General features: G+C 37.2%; 1 non-coding gene across 1 annotated transcript; it reads left to right on the top strand.

Moving 5' to 3' along the window:
• The first annotated feature begins 10,501 nt into the window (after window positions 1–10,501).
• On the top strand, window positions 10,502–10,609 carry LOC112731581 (small nucleolar RNA R71). The gene has a single exon (XR_003167354.1). It is a non-coding gene; the product is annotated as a small nucleolar RNA R71 (small nucleolar RNA).
• The last annotated feature ends 8,844 nt before the right edge of the window (window positions 10,610–19,453 follow it).

Raw genomic sequence — 19,453 nt, 5'->3', positions numbered from 1 at the left:
CGGGAAGTCCATAGAACTTGGGTAAAAGATTGATGAGAGCGGTCTTGAGTTCAAAGTTTGTATTCAAGTTGGGATGAAGTACATGGAAAGGTTGAAGAACAAAATCCGGTGCACCCGCTTCCTTGAGAGTAACTCTCCTTGGAGCGGCCATATCGTCAACACCTAGATAAAAAGAAGAACTATTAGTAGTATCAACGGAAGAGTAATTAGTGCCTTCGTTGGATGACGATGATATGGTTGGTGAATTGGTAAGAACCTTTTTACCTTCCTCAAAGGCTAACCGCCTCCGAGCTTGCCTAATATAAAGCAAAGTTCTTTCAATTTCCGAATCAAATGGTGCTAAGCTCGGATTTGGTAGTGAACGCATCATGCAATGAAGGAGAAAAGAAGCTCATGACATCAATTGGTATCTAAGCAAAGACTAATCCTAATTAACAATCAAACAAACAAACAATCAAGAGAGAAATGCAAGTATTCACATATTAACATATTCACACTAACCAATAGAATGGCACACATAAGCACTCCCCGGCAACGGCGCCATTTTGATAAACCGAATATTCTTATGCCGGTTAGAAATTAACAATGAATCCAATCGTGAGTATAGTCTAACCAACACGCAAATATCGCATCAAACAATTCTAAAATCTATGACCGAGAGTATTGATCTCGGGTCGTTCTCCCTAGGAATTGCTTTAGAATGCACATCATTGATTAGGAAATCTTTTGTGGTTTTGAGAGTTGGTGCAAGAATTCAAGCTAACAAAAGCAAACAACAATTAATTGAGATAAAAGCCTTGGCTAAGGGTAAGTATTGGAAGTTCCATCATTATAGTTTCCTTCAATTATGATATCAATTGATTGTTGCTTCATTTAGTTAACCCCTAACAATGGAGGAAAGTCAAATAAGAGTAACTAACTTGAGTCACAAGTCCTAGTCTCACCCTAGGGAAGTCTAGCTTTAGTGCACTCTAAGTCAATTAGCAATTCTCAATTCATAATCTATAATTGATATCCACTATTCAAGTGTCTCTAATAACTCAACCCCTAAGCCAAGTAAGAGAAATCTACTCCATAGCTAGGGTTGTCATTATCACAAACAATTGGTAGGCAATCATAGAAGACATGATGTAATTGAGAGAAGAAAATTGAATTAAAGCTATCTAATCCAAACAATCATCAACAATCAAGCAATTGAATGAAATTCCACAATTTATTAATCCAAGTTCAAAGTAACAAAGTCAAAAAAATCTAGATCTAAGAAATTGAATCAAAAGAGTATCAATTAAGAATAGAAGAAGAGTGGATCTACAACTTGTATCCAAACAAAAGTGAATTAGCAATGGATCTCACCAAGGAATCAAAGGAGAATTGCAATGGAGGAAGTGAAATCTTAGAGAGAAGTTGGAATTTCTCTCTCTAAAAACAAAATGTAACTAACTCTCTAAAATATCTAGAATTATGACTAATTGTCCTAACACTCCTAATCCTTGGTCTTCTTAAGCTTTTCCCTCCAAAATTCTGCTCCAAAACTGGGCCTGGGGTCCCCTGAAATTGCTGGTCACATTTTTCCTTTAAAAAATCATGTGCGTCTTCGACGCGTACGCGCACCTGGAGTCTTCTGCGATCTGAGCGCAGGTGCATAGTGCGCGCGCGCGTCCAATGACTTGTGGCCCAGCCACATAAGCGCGCTGGCTTCTCGTCTCGACTCTGATGATTAGACTTTTGTGTGGTTTAGAATTCACAATAAATTCTCGTTGCAATATAGTTTCTAAACCAACAATAGTCCTTTCATACAAAAATTTTGTTTGTCACTAGTACAAACTCCTAAATTTATAAACCGAAGTATTGAACCTCGGGTCGTTCTCCCTAGGAATTGCAACAAAGTGTTTTGTTATTGATTATGAGTTGTATTTTGGGGTTTTGGATAAGAGACGTGAAATGTAAATGACAATGAAAATAAACTAACAACTAGAAAGCTCTTGGCAAGGTTGTGAGAATTAGAAGTCCTATCCTAGTTATCCTCCTCAATTGTGACCAAAATTGTCTATTGCTACCACTTAGTTAACATCTAATCATGGAGGAAAGTCAAGTGGATGAATCAACTTGATTCCACAAGTCCTAGCCAACTCCCAAGGGAAAGACTAGCGTTAGTGGTATCCAAATCAATTAGCAACTTCTAATTATCAATCAACAAGGGAATTAGACAACTCAAGCATCATTAATTACTCTACCAAAGCCAAGAGGAATAAAATCTATACTAAAATCCAACCAAGCATTTTATCAAACACTTGGAAGGCATAAAAGGAAAGCAAAGTAAATTGACAACAAAAATAGAATCTAACAACAATTATGGCAATGAATTAACAACAACAATCAAAAGGAACACAATTATTATGAATTACCTCTAATTGAATTGAAAGAGAAGAGAAGGAACAAAAGTAGATCTACAACAAAGCATGGAAGCAAAATAGAAGAGATTACAACAAAAGAATAAAGGAAGATGAATGTAACAACAAGAATTGAGAATCAAAAATAGAAGAAGGCATGAATTGAAACCTAGATCTAAGAACTAATCCTAATCCTAATTCCTACTCCTAGAGAGAAGTGAGAGTTGTGTTAACCGCTTCAGCCCAAAGGAATTTTGGAACATTGTTCTCACAAAGCATAACTCTTGTCATTTCTTGTATGCTTCTATTTCTTCTTTCCACCACACCATTTTGTTGTGGTGTCATTGGACAAGAGAAGTTGTGAGATATTCTAAATTCCTCACAAAAGGATTCAAATAAATTGTTTTCAAATTCAGTTCCATGATCACTTCTTATAGAAGAGATCTTCAAATCCTTTTCATTTTGAATTTTCTTGCAAAAAGGTTCAAAGGCCGAAAAGGATTTATTTTTGTGAGCAAGAAATAAAACCCAACCAAACCTAGTATAGTCATCCACAATCACTAAACCATAATGTTTACCACCTAGGCTTTGAGTTCTTGTTGGACTAAATAAATCAATGTGTAGCAACTTAAGTGGCCTTTTAGTAGAGATGTCTTCCTTTGGTTTAAATGAACTTTTAGTTTGATTTCCCATTTGGCAAGCATCACAAGTGATGTCTTTGTCAAACTTTATCAAAGGAAGACCTCTTATTAACTCTTTCTTTACAAGTTTGTTAATTTGAAATATACTTGCATGGCCCAATCTCTTGTGCCATAGCCACTTTTCAGATTCTTTAGAATGAAAACAGGCTACATTTTGATCTTTTAGTTCATCAAGGGTAAGTCCATACACATTATTACAACGCTTGGCAACAAAAAGCACTTCATTTGTCTTTTCATTTACAACACAACATTCAAGTCTTTTGAAGGTCACTAAATATCCTAAGTCACACAGCTAACTTATACTCAAAAGATTGTGCTTTAAACCACATACTAAAAATACATCATCAATGAAAGTAGATTGTTCATTACCTACTTTTCTAACTGCAATAATTTTACCTTTACCATCATCTCCAAAGGTCACAAAACCTCCATCATACTTGTTTAGTTTGATGAAGTAAGTTGACCTTCCAGTCACGTGCCTTCAGCATCCACTATCCAAGTACCACATATCCTTCTTGTTCTTGGATGCTAGGCAAATCTGCATGAGAAACTTCAAGTAACCTTAGGTATCCTAATTAATTTGGATCCTTTGAAGTTAATCCATCTTGGTTTCTCAAGTGCATTGAAATCACAAACAACTTTGTAAATTTGGTTTTCCATAACTCTCTTTTCAATGAAACATTGTGCATATGAGTGACCAGGTTTCTTGCAATTTAAACAGTGATTTTCTGATGCATATCGCTGAAATTGGTGTGAGTTATTTTTCTCGAAATGATTAAAAGGTTGAAATTTTCTAGTTTTTGGAAGAGGTGCATTTCTTTTTACAAACTGGTTTTTGTTATAATTATTCCTCTTTGCAAATGCATTTTCACCAGAATTTTTGAAAACTTTTGGGCTTTTCAAATATGAGGTTTTGTTGTAAACTGATGGTTTCTTAAAAGCAACCTCATTTTTCGAAATATACCTAGACCTGACCTGTTTAAAGTATGTTCGGTTCTTGGTGAAGGTTCATTTTCACTTGTGTAAACTTCATCAAAATTTTCTTCCAATATTGGAACATATCCAATACCAGATTGTTGGTTGTGGATTTAGTATTTGATGAAAAAGCTACAAATTTCATAGAGGAATCATTACAAACCGCACATTCCTTGGTTATATAACCTAAACCAGATTTTTCAAACAATGGTCTTTGGCTTGTAAGTAATTTGTCCAAGCTACTAGAGCTTTGAGCAAATTTTGCTAAGTCACCATTCAGCCTTTTAATCATACCATTTAGTCTTTCATTTTCAGCAATTAACTCATGAGAAGGATCCACAATGTGCTTTCCTTTTAATTTTTCAATTTCAGATTTTAGAAATCTGTTTTCTTCAATAGTGTCCAAAGCACATTCAGTTTTCTTCACTTTTTCTTTTAAAAAATTATTTTCAACTTTTAACACATCTCTTTCAGATCTGCACTCATTGTACTTATCTAGCAGTTTTGAGGTGTTTAGAGTAAGTAAGATCATCAAAAATGGCATGTAAATCATCTATGGACAGATCATAGAAATTTACCTTAACAAGATTATTGTTTCCCGCCATGAAATAGTCTTTATCTTCAGCTTCAGAGTCTTCTTCCTCATTGGAGTCGTTCTCAAGATCCTCCCAAGCTTCCATGAGCACTCTCTTCTTTTCCTTATTTCCTTTGTCCTCTTTCTTGAGCTTTAGATAGTTTAGCTTGAAGTGTCCAGCCTCCTTGCAATGATGACACGTGGTGCATGAAATCGTGATTGTTCATTCATTGGTAACGGCGCTAAAAACTTAATACGCACGTTCATAATTTTAGTTCTTTTCACAATTTTGATACAACTAACTAGCAAGTGCACTGGGTCGTCCAAGTAATAAACCTTACGTGAGTAAGGGTCGATCCCACGGAGATTGTCGGCTTGAAGCAAGCTATGGTCACTTTGTAAATCTCAGTCAGACGGATTCAAAAGGTTATAGAGTTTTAATAATTAAAAGATAAATAAAACATAAACTAGGATAGAGATACTTATGTAATTCATTGGTGAGAATTTCAGATAAGCATATAGAGATGCTTTCGTTCCTCTGAACCTCTACTTTCCTGCTGTCTTCATCCAATCATTCCTACTCCTTTCCATGGCAAGCTGTATGTAGGGCATCACCGTTGTCAATGGCTACATCCCATCCTCTCTGTGAAAATGGTCCAATGCGCTATCACTGCATGGCTAATCATCTGTCGGTTCTCGATCATACTGGAATAGGATTTACTATCCTTTTGCGTCTGTCACTACGCCCAGCATTCGCGAGTTTGAAGCTCGTCACAGCCATCCCTTCCCAGATCCTACTCGGAATACCACAGACAAAGTTTAGACTTTCTGGATCTCAAGAATGGCTGTCCATGGGTTCTAACTTATACCACGAAGATCCTAATATCTCGGACTCGGTCCTCTGTATTAGATATCTAAGAGATACTCATTATAGCTTGTTTGCATGTAGAACATAAGTGTTTGTCAGGCACGCGTTCATAGGTGAGAATGATGATGAGCGTCACATAATCATCACATTCATCATGTTCTTGGGTGCGAATGGATATCTTAGAGAAGGAATAAGCTTGAATTGAATAGAAAAACAGTAGTACTTTGTATTAATTCACGAGGAACAGCAGAGCTCCACACCTTAATCTATGGAGTGTAGAAACTCTACCGTGGAAAATACATAAGTGATAAGGTCCAGGGATGGCCGAATGGCCAGACCCCAAAAAGTGGTCAAAGGATCAAAAGATAATCCAAAGATGTTCCAAAGATGTAAATACAATAGTAAAAAGTCCTATTTATACTAAACTAGTTACTAGGGTTTACAGAAATGAGTAAATGATGCAGAAATCCACTTCTGGGGCCCACTTGGTGTGTGCTTGGGTTGAGCATTGAGCTTTACACGTGTAGAGGCTTCTCTTGGAGTTGAACGCCAGTTTGTAACCTGTTTCTGGCATTTAACTCCACTTTGCAACCTGTTTCTGGCGTTTTACTCTAGAATGCAGCATGGAACTGCGTTGAACGCCAGTTTGCGTCATCTAAACTCGGGCAAAGTATAGACTATTATATATTGCTGGAAATCCCTGGATGTCTACTTTCCAACGCAATTGAGAGCGCGCCATTTGGAGTTCTGTAGCTTTAGAAAATCCACTTTGAGTGTAGGGAGGTCAGAATCCAACAGCATCTGCAGTCCTTCTTCAACCTCTGAATCTGATTTTTGCTCAAGTCCCTCAATTTCAGCCATAAAATACCTGAAATCACAGAAAAACACACAAACTCATAGTAAAGTCCAGAAATGTGATTTTTAATTAAAAACTAATAAAAATATACTAAAAACTAACTAAATCATACTAAAAACTATGTGAAAACAATGCCAAAAAGCGTATAAATTATCCGCTCATCACGACACCAAACTTAAATTGTTGCTTGTCCCCAAGCAACTGAAAATCAAATAGGATAAAAAGAAGAAAATATATTATAAATTCCAAAATATGAATGAAACTTAGCTCTAATCAGATGAGCGGGACTTGTAACTTTTTGCCTCTTGAATAGTTTTGGCATCTCACTTAATCCATTGAGGTTCAGAATGATTGGCATCTATAGGAACTCAGAATTCAGATAGTGTTATTGATTCTCCTAGTTCAGTATGTTGATTCTTGAATACAGCTACTTTATGAGTCTTGGCCGTGGCCCTAAGCACTTTGTTTTCCAGTATTACCACCGGATACATAAATGCCACAGACACATAACTGGGTGAAACTTTTCAGATTATGACTCAGCTTTGCTAGAGTCCCCAATTAGAGGTGTCCAGGGTTCTTAAGCACACTCTGTTTTTGCTTTGGACCTTGACTTTATCCGCTCAGTCTCAAGTTTTCACTTGACACCTTCACGCCACAAGCACATGGTTAGGGACAGCTTGGTTTAGCCACTTAGGCCAGGATTTTATTCCTTTAGGCCATCCTATCCACTGATGCTCAAAGCCTTGGATCCTTTTTATTACCCTTGCCTTTTGGTTTTAAGGGCTATTGGCTTTTTGCTTTTGCCTTTTGGTTTAAAGAGCTTTTGGCTTTTTCTGCTTGCTTTTTCTTTTTCTCTTTTTTTTTCGCCATTTTTTTTTCTGCAAGCTTTTGTATTCACTGCTTTTTCTTGCTTCAAGAATCATTTTTATGATTTTTCAGATTATCAAAAAACATTTCTCCTTTTTCCTTATTCTTCAAGAGCCAACATATTTAACATTCATAAACATCAAATTCAAAAGACATATGCACTGTTCAAGCATATATTCAGAAAACAAAAAGTGTTGCCACCACATCAAAATAATTAAACTAGTTTCAAGGATGAATTCGAAACCATGTACTTCTTGTTCTTTTGTAATTAAAACATTTTTTATTCAAGAGAGGTGATGGATTCATATTCATAACTTTAAGACATAGACACTTAGACATTAATGATCATGTAATAAGACATAAATATAATTAAACATGAAGCATGGAAACCAAAAACAGAAAATAAACAGACAAGAAGATTAAGGAATGAATCCACCTTAGTGAGGGTGGCGTCTTCCTCTTCTTGAAGAACCAATGGTACTTTTGAGCTCCTCTATGTCTCTTCCTTGCCTTTGTTGCTCCTCCCTCATAGCTCTTTGATCTTCCCTAATTTCATGGAGGATGATGGAGTGCTCTTGGTGTTCCACCCTTAGTTGTCCCATGTTGGAACTTAATTCTCCTAGGGAGGTGTTGATTTTCTCCCAATAGTTTTATGGAGGAAAGTGCATCCCTTGAGACATCTCAGGGATTTCATGGTGAGGAATTTCCTCATGCTCATGTTGAGGTCCATGATCTCTTATTTGCTCTATCCTTTTCTTAGTGATGGGCTTGTCCTCTTCAATGAGGGTGTCTCTGGCCTTAGGTGCCATAAATGGTTATGGAAAAAAAGTAATGCTTTTACCACACTAAACTTAGAAGGTTTGCTCGTCCTCGAGCAAAAGAAGAAAGAAAGGATGAGAAGAAGAAGAGATGGAGGAGATGGAGGTGTGTGAATGGTTTGGCCACTGGGGGTTTAAGGTGGTTATGATGTGTGAAAAGGAAGGAGTGATGGTTTGAATTTGAGTGGGTGGGTGTAGGTGGGTGTATGATGGTTTTGGAAGGGAATTGGAGGTGATTGGTGGAGGTTATTTTGGGGAAGAGAGTTATGAAAAGGTGTGAAGAGGAGAGAAGAAGTGGTGGGGATCCTGTGGGGTCCACAGATCCTGAGGGGATCTTGTGGGGTCCACAGATCAAGTGGGGTCAAGGACTTAACATCCCTGCTCCACTTAGGCGTGTAAAACGCCCTTGCTGTGCAATCCTGGCGTTTAACGCCAGACTGCTGCCTGTTTCTGGCATTAAACGCCCAAATGTAGCTTGTTTCTGGCGTTTAACGCTAGGTAGATGCTTGTTTCTGGCGTTAAACGCCAGCTTGGTGCCTATTTCTGGCGTTAAACGCTAGACAGATGCTTGTTTCTGGCGTTTAAACGCCAGACTGCTTTCCTCCAGGGTGTGCTGTTTTTAATGCTGTTTTTCATTCTGTTTTTGATTTTTCAGTAGTTTTTATGACTTCATATGATCATCAACCTAAAAAATAAAGTAATAATAAAATAAATATAATTAAATAACATTGGGTTGCCTCCCAGCAAGCACTTCTTTAATGTCAATAGCTTGACAGTGAGCTCTCATGGAGCCTCACAGATAATCAGAGCAAGGTTGGAACCTCCCAACACCAAACTTAGAGTTTGTATGTGGGGGTTCAACACCAAACTTAGAGTTTGACTGTGGGGGATTTTGTTGACTCTGCAGTGAGAGAAGCTTTTCATGCTTCCTCTCCATGGTTACAGAAGGAGATCCTTGAGTTTTAAACACAAGGTTGTCCTCATTCAGTTGAAAGATCAATTCAACTCTGTCCACATCAATCACAGCTCTTGCTGTGGCTAGGAAGGGTCTTCCAAGGATGATGGATTCATCCTCATCCTTCCCAGTGTCTAGGATTATGAAATCAGCAGGGATGTAAAGGCCTTTAACCTTTACTAGGACGTCCTCTACTTGTCCATAAGTCTGTTTTCTTGAGTTGTCTGCCATCTCTAATGAGATTCTGACAGCTTGCACCTCAAAGATTCTCAGTTTCTCCATTACAGAGAGTGGTATGAGGTTTATCCCTGACCCAAGGTCACATAGAGCCTTCTCAAAGGTCATGGTGACTATGGTACAAGGTATTAAGAACTTTCCAGGATCCTGTTTCTTCTGAGGCAATGTCAGTTGATCCAGATCACTCAGTTCATTGATGAGCAAGAGAGGTTCATCTTCCTAAGTCTCATTACCAAATAATTTGGCATTCAGCTTCATGATTGCACCAAGGTACTTGGCAACTTGCTCTTCAGTGACATCTTCATTCTCTTCAGAAGAAAAATACTCATCAGAGCTCATGAATGGCATAAGGAGGTTCAATAGAATCTCTATGGTCTCTAGATGAGCCTCAGATTCCTTTGGTTCCTCAGAGGGAAACTCCTTGTTGATCACTGGACGTCCCAGGAGGTCTTCCTCACTGGGATTCACGTCCTCTCCCTCCCTTGTAGGTTCGGCCATGATGGTTAAATCAATGGCCTTGCACTCTCTTTTTGGATTCTCTTCTGTATTGCTTGGGAGAGTACTAGGAGGAGTTTCAGTGACTCTTTTACTCAGCTGGCCCACTTGTGCCTCCAAATTTCTAATGGAGGACCTTGTTTCATTCATGAAACTTAAAGTGGCCTTAGATAGATCAGAGACTATATTTGCTAAGCTAGATAGATTCTGCTCAGAATTCTCTGTCTGTTGCTGAGTGGATGATGGAAAAGGCTTGCTATTGCTAAACCTGTTTCTTCCACCATTATTAAAGCCTTGTTGAGGCTTTTGTTGATCCTTCCATGAGAAATTTAGATGATTTCTCCATGAGGGATTATAGGTGTTTTCATAGGATTCACCCATGTAATTTACCTCTGCTATTGCAGGGTTCTCAGGATCATAAGCTTCTTTTTCAGAAGATGCCTCTTTTGTACTGTTGGATGATTCCTTCAATCCATTCAGACTCTGAGAGATCATATTGACTTGATGAGTCAATATTTTATTCTGAGCCAATATGGCATTCAGAGTATCAATTTCAAGAACTCCCTTCCTCATAGGCGTCCCATTATTCACAGGATTCCTTTCAGAAGTGTACATGAACTGGTTATTTGCAACCATGTCAATGAGTTCTTGAGCTTCTGTAGGCGTTTTCTTTAGGTGAATGGATCCACCTGCAGAATGGTCCAATGACATCTTTGATAATTCAGACAGACCATCATAGAATATATCCAGGATGGTCCATTCTGAAAGCATGTTAGAAGGACACTTTTTGGTCAGTTCCTTGTATCTCTCCCAAGCTTCATAGACGGATTCACCTTCTTTTTGTTTGAAGTTCTGAACATCCACTCTAAGCTTACTAAGCTTTTGAGGAGGAAAGAACTTGGCTAAGAAAGCCGTGACCAACTTTTCCCAAGAGTTCAGGCTAGCTTTAGGTTGAGAGTCCAAGCATATTCTAGCTCTGTCTCTTACAGCAAATGGGAAAAGTATAAGCCTGTAGACCTCGGGGTCAACCCCATTGGTCTTAACAGTATCACAGATCTGCAAGAATTTAGTTAAGAACTGAAAAGGATCTTCTGATGGAAGTCCATGGAACTTGCAGTTCTGTTGCATCAGAGAAACTAACTGAGGTTTAAGCTCAAAGTTATTCGCTCCAATGGCAGGAATTGAGATGCTTCTTCCATGTAAATTGGAATTTGGTGCAGTAAAGTCACCAATCATCTTCCTTGCATTGTTATTATTTTCGGCCATGTCTCCTTCTTTTTCGAAAATTTCTGTCAGATTTTCTCCAGAGAGTTGTGCTTTAGCTTCCCTTAGCTTCCTCTTCAGAGTCCTTTCAGGTTCAGGATCAGCCTCAACAAGAATGTTCTTATCCTTGTTCCTGCTCATATGAAAAAGAAGAGAACAAAAAATATGGAATCCTCTATGTCACAGTATAGAGATTCTTTTATGTGAGTAGAAGAAGATATGAGTAGAAGATGGAGAATCCAAACACAAGGGTGAGGAATGAGTTCAAATTCTTGGGTGAAAAAGGGGTGTTAATAAATGAATGAATAAATAGAAGGAGGTGAGGAAGAGAAGAATTCAAAAATTTAAATAAATAAAATAAAAATATTTTAAAATTAAAGTTAAAATTCGAAGATTAAGCAAGGAAAATTAAGTCAAATTAAATTAAATTTAAAACAATTAGTTAATTCAAAAAGGAATTTTGAAAAAGATGAAGGTGATTTTCGAAAATTAGAGAGAGAGAACAAGTTAGGTAGTTTTGAAAAAGATAAGAATCAATCAAAAAGTTAAGTGGTTAATTGAAAAAGATTTGAAAATCAAATTTGAAAAGATAAGAAGTTAGAAAAAGATTTTGAAATCACATTTTAAAAAGATATGATTGAAAGAGATTTGTTTGAAAAAGATATGATTGAAAAGATATTATTGAACTTTATTTTGAAAAAGATTTTAAAGATAAATTAAAAAGATTTGATTTTTAAAATTAAAGTTGATGACTTGACTAACAAGAAACTAAAAGATATGATTCTAGAATTTAAAGATTGAACCTTTCTTAATAGGCAGGTAACAACTTAATATTTTTGAATCAATCACATTAATTGTTAGCATTGAATTCGAAAATATAGAATAAAAATAAGAAAAAGATTTTGAAAATTAATTTGAAATTTTCGAAAATATGAAAGAAAAATTGAAAAAGATTTAATTTTTGAAAAAGATTTGAAAAGATGAATTTTTTTTTTTGAAATTGAAATTTTGCTTGACTAAAAAAAATTATGATTTTGAAAATCTTTGACTAATTCAATCCAAATTTCGAAAATTAGGAGTAAAATAAGGAAAAGATATATTTTTGATTTTTGAATTTTTAATGATGAGCGAGAAAAACACTAAATTGAAACAAAACATAAGAATTATGAATCAAAACAACTAATGCATGCAAGAACACCTTGAATGTCAAGATGAACACCAAGAACACTTTGAAGATCAAGATGAACATCAAGACTTATTTTTGAAAATTTTTTAAGAAAAGAAAAACATGCAAGACACCAAACATAGAAATTTTCAAACTTTAGACACTAATAATTTAAAAATGCATATGGAAAACAAGAAAAGACACAAAACAAGAAAATATAAAGATCAAACAAGAAGACTGGCCAAGAACAACTTGAAGATCATGAAGAATGCAATGCATGAAATTTTCGAAAATAATTTTTTTAGAAAATTAAAAAGATGCAATTGACACCAAACTTAAAACTCGACTCTAGACTCAAACAAGAAACACAAAAAATATTTTTGATTTTATGATTTTATAAATTTTTTTTGTTTTTTTGAAAATTATTGTGGGAAAAACTAAAAAGAAATTATATTTTTTTTTATTATTTTCGAAAATAAGAAATAAAAAAGCTTAAAAATAAAACAAAATTACCTAATCTGAGCAACAATATGAATCGTCAGTTGTCCAAACTCGAACAATCCCCGGCAACGGCGCCAAAAACTTGGTGCACAAAATCGTGATCGTTCATTCCTTGGTAACGGCGCTAAAAACTAAATATGCACGTTCATAATTTTAGTTCTCTTCACAATTTCGATACAACTAACCAGCAAGTGCACTGGGTCGTCCAAGTAATAAACCTTACGTGAGTAAGGGTTGATCCTACGGAGATTGTCGGCTTGAAGCAAGCTATGGTCACCTAGTAAATCTCAGTCAGGCGGATTCAAAAGGTTATAGTGTTTTAATAATTAAAAGATAAATAAAACATAAACTAAGATAGAGATACTTATGTAATTCATTGGTGAGAATTTCAGATAAGCATATAGAGATTCTTTCGTTCCTCTGAACCTCTACTTTCCTGCTGTCTTCATCCAATCATTCCTACTCCTTTCCATGGCAAGCTGTATGTAGGGCATCACCGTTGTCAATGGCTACATCCCATCCTCTCTGTGAAAATGGTCCAATACGCTGTCACTGCATGGCTAATCATCTTTCGGTTCTCGATCATACTGGAATAGGATTTACTATCCTTTTGCCTCTGTCACTACGCCCAGTATTCGCGAGTTTGAAGCTCATCACAGGCATCCCTTCCCAGATCCTACTCGGAATACTACAGACAATGTTTAAACTTTTCGGATCTCAAGAATGGCCGTCCATGGGTTCTAACTTATACCACGAAGATTCTAATATCTCGGACTCGGTCCTCTATATTAGATATCTAAGAGATACTCATTCTAGCTTGTTTGCATGTAGAATAGAAGTGTTTGTCAGGCACGCGTTCATAGGTGAGAATGATGATGAGCGTCACATAATCATCACATTCATCATATTCTTGGGTGCGAATGGATATCTTAGAGAAGGAATAAGCTTGAATTGAATAGAAAAACAGTAGTACTCTGTATTCATTCATGAGGAACAGCAGAGCTCCACACCTTAATCTATGGAGTGTAAAAACTCTACCGTGGAAAATACATAAGTGATAAGGTCCAGGCATGGCCGAATGGCCAGCCCCCAAAACGTGATCGAAGGATCAAAAGATAATCCAAAGATGTTCCAAAGATGTAAATACAATAGTAAAAAGTCCTATTTATACTAAACTAGTTACTAGGGTTTACAGAAATGAGTAAATGATGCAGAAATCCACTTCTGGGGCCCACTTGGTGTGTGCTTGGGCTGAGCATTGAGCTTTACACGTGTAGAGGCTTCTCTTGGAGTTGAACCCCAGTTTGTAACCTGTTTCTGACATTTAACTCCACTTTGCAACCTGTTTCTGGCATTTTACTCCAGAATGCAGCATGGAACTGGCGTTGAACGCCAGTTTGTGATGTCTAAACTCAGGCAAAGTATGGACTATTATTTATTTCTGGAAAGCCCTGGATGTCTACTTTCCAACGCAATTGAGAGCGCGCCATTTGGAGTTCTGTAGCTCCTGAAAATCCACTTTGAGTGCAGGGAGGTTAGAATCCAACAGCATCTGCAGTCCTTCTTCAACCTCTGAATCTGATTTTTGCTCAAGTCCCTCAATTTCAGCCAGAAAATACCTGAAATCACAGAAACACACAAACTCATAGTAAAGTCCAGAAATGTGATTTTTAATTAAAAACTAATAAAAATATACTAAAAACTAACTAAATCATACTAAAAACTATGTAAAAACAATACCAAAAAGCGTATAAATTATCCGCTCATCAACACGTCACCTTGCTCAAGTCCATCTTTTGTTCCTTTGAGCTTGAACCCTTGTATTTGCCCTTGTTCTTCATCATCCTTCTAAATCTCCTAGCAAAAATCATAAGCTCATCATCTGAAATACCATCACTAGACTCACTTTTTTTTATTCTATTTTTGACTTGAAGGTTATTCCCTTTTACTTTAAGTCTGGGTTTGTGTGTGTGGTTTCATAGGCAAGGAGTTTTCCTCTCAACTCATCATAGGTTATAGGGCTTAGTTTATTGCTCTCGGTTAGGACAGTGGTAGTGGTTTCCCATTCTTTTGTGAGACTTCTAAGGAGTTTTCTCACTAGGATTTGTTCTGAGTAGTTTGTACCCATAGCATCAAGGTTGTTGATTATGATTGAGAATCTCTCAAACGCTTCATCAATGCTTTCTTTATCCTTCAGGTTGAACATCTGTTATTCTTTTCGCAGCATATCAATCCTCGTTTCTTTGACCTGTTTAGTACCTTCGTGTGTAACCTGGAGTTTTTCCCAGATTTCTTTGGCTGTCTTGCATCTAGATACCTTTCGGTACTCTTTAAAGCTGATAGCACAGTGAAGAAGGTTGATGGCTTTAGCATTCAGCTCCATCTTCTTCTTATCGTTCTCATTCCATTCAGCTTCTTCTTTTGGAGTCACCACTCCATCAGCACTTATTTTTAATGGAATCTTGGGACCGCTCATAACAATCTTCCATATGTTGTAGTCAATGGATTGGATGAAGATCCTCATCCCCTCTTTCAAGTAGGCATAGTTCTTTCCATTGAAGAAAGGAGGCCTATTGTTTGACTGGCCTTCAGTGAGGGTGTAGGCAACTGTGGTTGTGCCCAATTTGTTCGTCATTGGATCTTTGCTCCAAGCAGTTAAGCTTGATTCTTGAGACCTTAGATCCTGATACCAATTGAAGGTTGTAGTAGGCTTAGAAAAGAAAGGGGTTGAATCTATGTCTTTCTTTAAGTTACTGAAAAAACCCATTTTTGATAAACTTGCAATTCTGATTCTGTTTGAACTCAGCAGCGGAAATTTATGAGACAATTTATTTTTGTCTCATGAATATCAGAAAACAGAACAGAGCAGAAAGGAGAAGAGCTAACACCATCATCATGTATCCTGGTTCGGTTGCCTTGTGCTATGCAACCTACGTCCAGTCTCCACCACAACAGTAGTAAAATTTCCACTATAGTTAAAATATTACATACACCAATTCCAAAGGATTGATACAATCCTCTCACACTCAAGTTCTAACCTAACTTGACATTGGCTATGCTAATACCTAACTCTTCACTCTTAGTGGTAACCCAACTAAGAAAGGGATACCTCACAGGTATAAGATACAATACACAGACTAACCTAAAGAAATTTGAAAATAACTCTAGGCTTTTCTCTCTAGTGTATCACTCATCCTCATTCAACTCATTGGATTTTACTTGAGCTCTCTCAATATGCCTTTTCACTCAAGAAATTACAGAAAGATAAATATAGAAAAGTAAATTACAATCTGTAAAACATGAAGGAGATTGACTTCATCAACAGCCTCTTTGCTATGTGATAAACTAGATTAGCATATGTCTTATTCAGTTCTTCATTTTTGGCAGAATGCTTCTTTGAAAGAAAATACTGTCCAAGTAGATTAACTTCTTCAGGGAGCTTCTTCACAGAACAAAATCTCAATACTCTAGGTTATCTCTCCTTGTCTTCTGAAAGAACAAAAATCTTCTTTTATCTCCTTGCATGTTGCTGGGTTCTTCTTCCTAGGTCAACTCCTTGAGCATTGTGCTTCACCAATCCACAAACTCACTTTTTCTCATTAATCCTCAGAGTAGAAACTTTACTTCTGACCTTCTCTTGTTGACCGAAAGCCATAAAATATCAACCACAAAAATCTTCCAATGGTAAACTAGATCTGAGCCATTGAGAAGCTACTTAGTCCCCAAGAATCACTTGTGACCGTAGATACACAGCAGTGAAGAATAGAAATCAACTTTCCTTTGTATCCCATTTCGGACTGAGCAGAGAGTTAGGAAGAGGAGAAGAATATATGATGCATGCATAAGGAAATGGATTACCTTTTAGCTTCTGAACTTTTCCTTGATGTGGTTTGAAATAGTTGATTAGACCTTACCCTTTCTTGCCTAACCTTCTCTTTCTTTCCTCTTCTTTGAATAGCTTAGGAACTAAGCACTTTCTCTTACTTCTGTGATTTGACTGAGACAAATAAAAATGAACTTTGCTTTGGAAGCTAGATAGAGGGATTTGCTGAAATCAAATCAGGCTTTTATTGGGTCTTGATTTGCTTGGCCCGCCTGATCTCTTGCTTTGTTTTTCTTTGGGCTTCTATTTGTATTATAGCCCACCAGCCTTATTTCTAGTTTTCATCCACTTGGGCTACTTGCTTTTATATTGGGCTGTCGCATCAATACATTTTAGCCTACAACACTTAATCACAAATGATTAACATTTATTAGATAATTTGCCCAATAAAATAATGTTTGTCACCATTAATTAATTTAGTTAATTTCTTAACTCAACAAAAAGTATTATTGATAATCCGAAAAATCCAAAAATTTATTCCTGAAGCAAGAAAAAGCAGCAAAAAGAAAAAGAAAAAGCATGTTGCAAAAGAAAAAATATATATGCATGCGAAAAAAAAGGAGAAAAATAAAAAGCAGAAAAATCCATTACTGCCAAAAAATGCAGGAAAAGGAGGGCAGATTAAAAAAGCCAATAACCCTTTAAACCAAAAGGCAAGGGTAAAAAGATCCAAGACTTTGAGCATTAATGGATAGGAGGACCTAAAGGAATAAAATCCTGGCCTAAGCATCTCAACCAAGCTGTCCCTAACCATGTGCTTGTGGCGTGAAGGTATCAAGTAAAACGTTAAGATTGAGCGGTTAAAGTCGTGGTCCAAAGCAAAAAGAGTGTGCTTAAGAACTCTGGACACCTCTATCTGGGATTTTTGCAAAGCTGAATCACCATCTGAAAAGGTTCACCCGGTTCAAGTGTTTGTGGCAAGAATGTATCCGGTGGTAATACTGGAAAATAAAGTGCTTAGGGTCACGGCCAAGACGCTAAAAGCTGTGTTCAAGAATAAAAAAGAACTGAACTAGGAGAGTCAATAATATCATCTGGATTCTAAGTTCCTAAAGATGCCAACCATTCTAAGTTTCAATAGATAGTGAGATGCCAAAACTATTCAGAAGCAAAAAGCTACTAAGTTCCGCTCATCTAATTGTAACTGGGCTTCATTGGAAACTTAGAAATTTATTGTATCTTGATTTTCTTTTCTATCCTACTATGTTTTTTAGTTGCTTGGGGACAAGCAACGATTTAAGTTTGGTGTTGTGATGAGCGGATATTTTATACGCTTTTTGGCATCTTTTTCGTATAGTTTTTAGTATGTTTTGTTTAGTTTTTATTAAGTTTTTATAGGTTTTAGTGTTAAATTCACATAAGTTTTTGGAAATTTCAGGTAATTTCTGGCTGAAATTGAGGAGCTGGAAAAGAAATCCGATTCAGAGACAAAGAAAGCACTGCAGATGCTGTCCGGATCTGACCTCCTTGCATTTGGAAGAGCTTTTCTGGAGCTACAGAAGTCCAAATGGAGTATTCTTAACGGATATGGAAAGCTGGCTTCCAAAGCTTGCCAGCAATATATAAGAATCCATACTTTGCTTTGGATTAGAAAGCCTAAAACTGGCGTTCAACACCAGCTTCCTGCCGCCTCCAGGCGTCCGGCGCCCAAAGAGCAGAGTCCAGCATCCAAACGCCCAGAGAGGACCCCCTAGCCAGTGTTCAATGCCTTAGGAGCCTCATAGCACGTGGATATCATCAACGCTCAGCCCAAACACTCACCAAGTGGGTCCCAGAAGTGGATTTCAGCACTAAAAAGACTGCTTTACCCTTACTAGTCATCTGTTTAGTATTTAAGGATTAGATTTATGTTATTCAGACTTTCCTCGGCCTTTTTATGCCATATTTGAGTTTTACATTGCATTTTCCCTTTCAGTATGAGTTTCTCAACCTCCTAGGTTATGGGAGGAGCCCTACTGAGTCCTATGAATTGATAAAAGTATTACTGTTTCTTTTCGATCTGTGTTTGATTTATTTCTAAGATGTATATTCGTTATTCAACATGGTGAATAGGATGATCAGTGACAATCAGCTCTGTCATCATACTAAGATGAACGTGCCTAACAAACACCCGCGTCTACTTGGGTTCGTGTGAATACGTGGCTGGAAAGCGCGAACCAACAGCTATGTTTATACATCTCTCAGACGGATAATCCACGACTTCGTTGAGGACTTCTCGAGACACCAGTTCAGCCGATTTTTGGGGAGATTAGGGTTCCTGTGGTAAAGGCTAGAATCCAAAGAAGCAGCATTCTCTGATCCGAAAGATTCGACTTTGTCTGTGGTATTTTGTGTAGGATCGCCAAGAGAATGAACTACTAGAGCTTCACCCTCCGTCAGATTGGATGACCACGGGCAATGGCGTTCGATCTGGAGCAGAGGAGATTAATGACCATGGGCAATGGCGTTGATCACATACAGCCTCCCATTGAAGAGATCATTCACAAGCAAAGAAGACAGTAATACCAGAGTTAACTCAGAAAGACAAAGCAACTCCAATCCTTTACCTTACTCCTATTACTGATTCCAATAATCCTAATACAATTCCGTATCCAACAACCTTCTGATTCGCCTGACTAAGACCTGCAAGATAACCATAGCTTGATTCAAACCACAATCCTCGTGGGATTGACTCTGACTCGCTCAGGTATTACTTGGACGACCCAATGCACTTGCTGGTACAGTTGTACGAAAGTATGGGGATTTGTGAACCAAAAATCCCCTAAGTTAGATTATCTTTTTATTATGTTATGTTTTTAATTTATGCTTTAATGTTTTAGTTATGCTTTAATATGAATCTTGTGATGGATATGAAGTTCTAGGATTGCCTCTGGCGTTCTGAAGTCTTATATCTTACATCACTGGG

Source organism: Arachis hypogaea, chromosome 12 (genome assembly GCF_003086295.3).
Source record: "Arachis hypogaea cultivar Tifrunner chromosome 12, arahy.Tifrunner.gnm2.J5K5, whole genome shotgun sequence".
NCBI lineage: Eukaryota > Viridiplantae > Streptophyta > Magnoliopsida > Fabales > Fabaceae > Arachis > Arachis hypogaea.
This window is presented reverse-complemented; position numbering and strand designations above follow the sequence as displayed.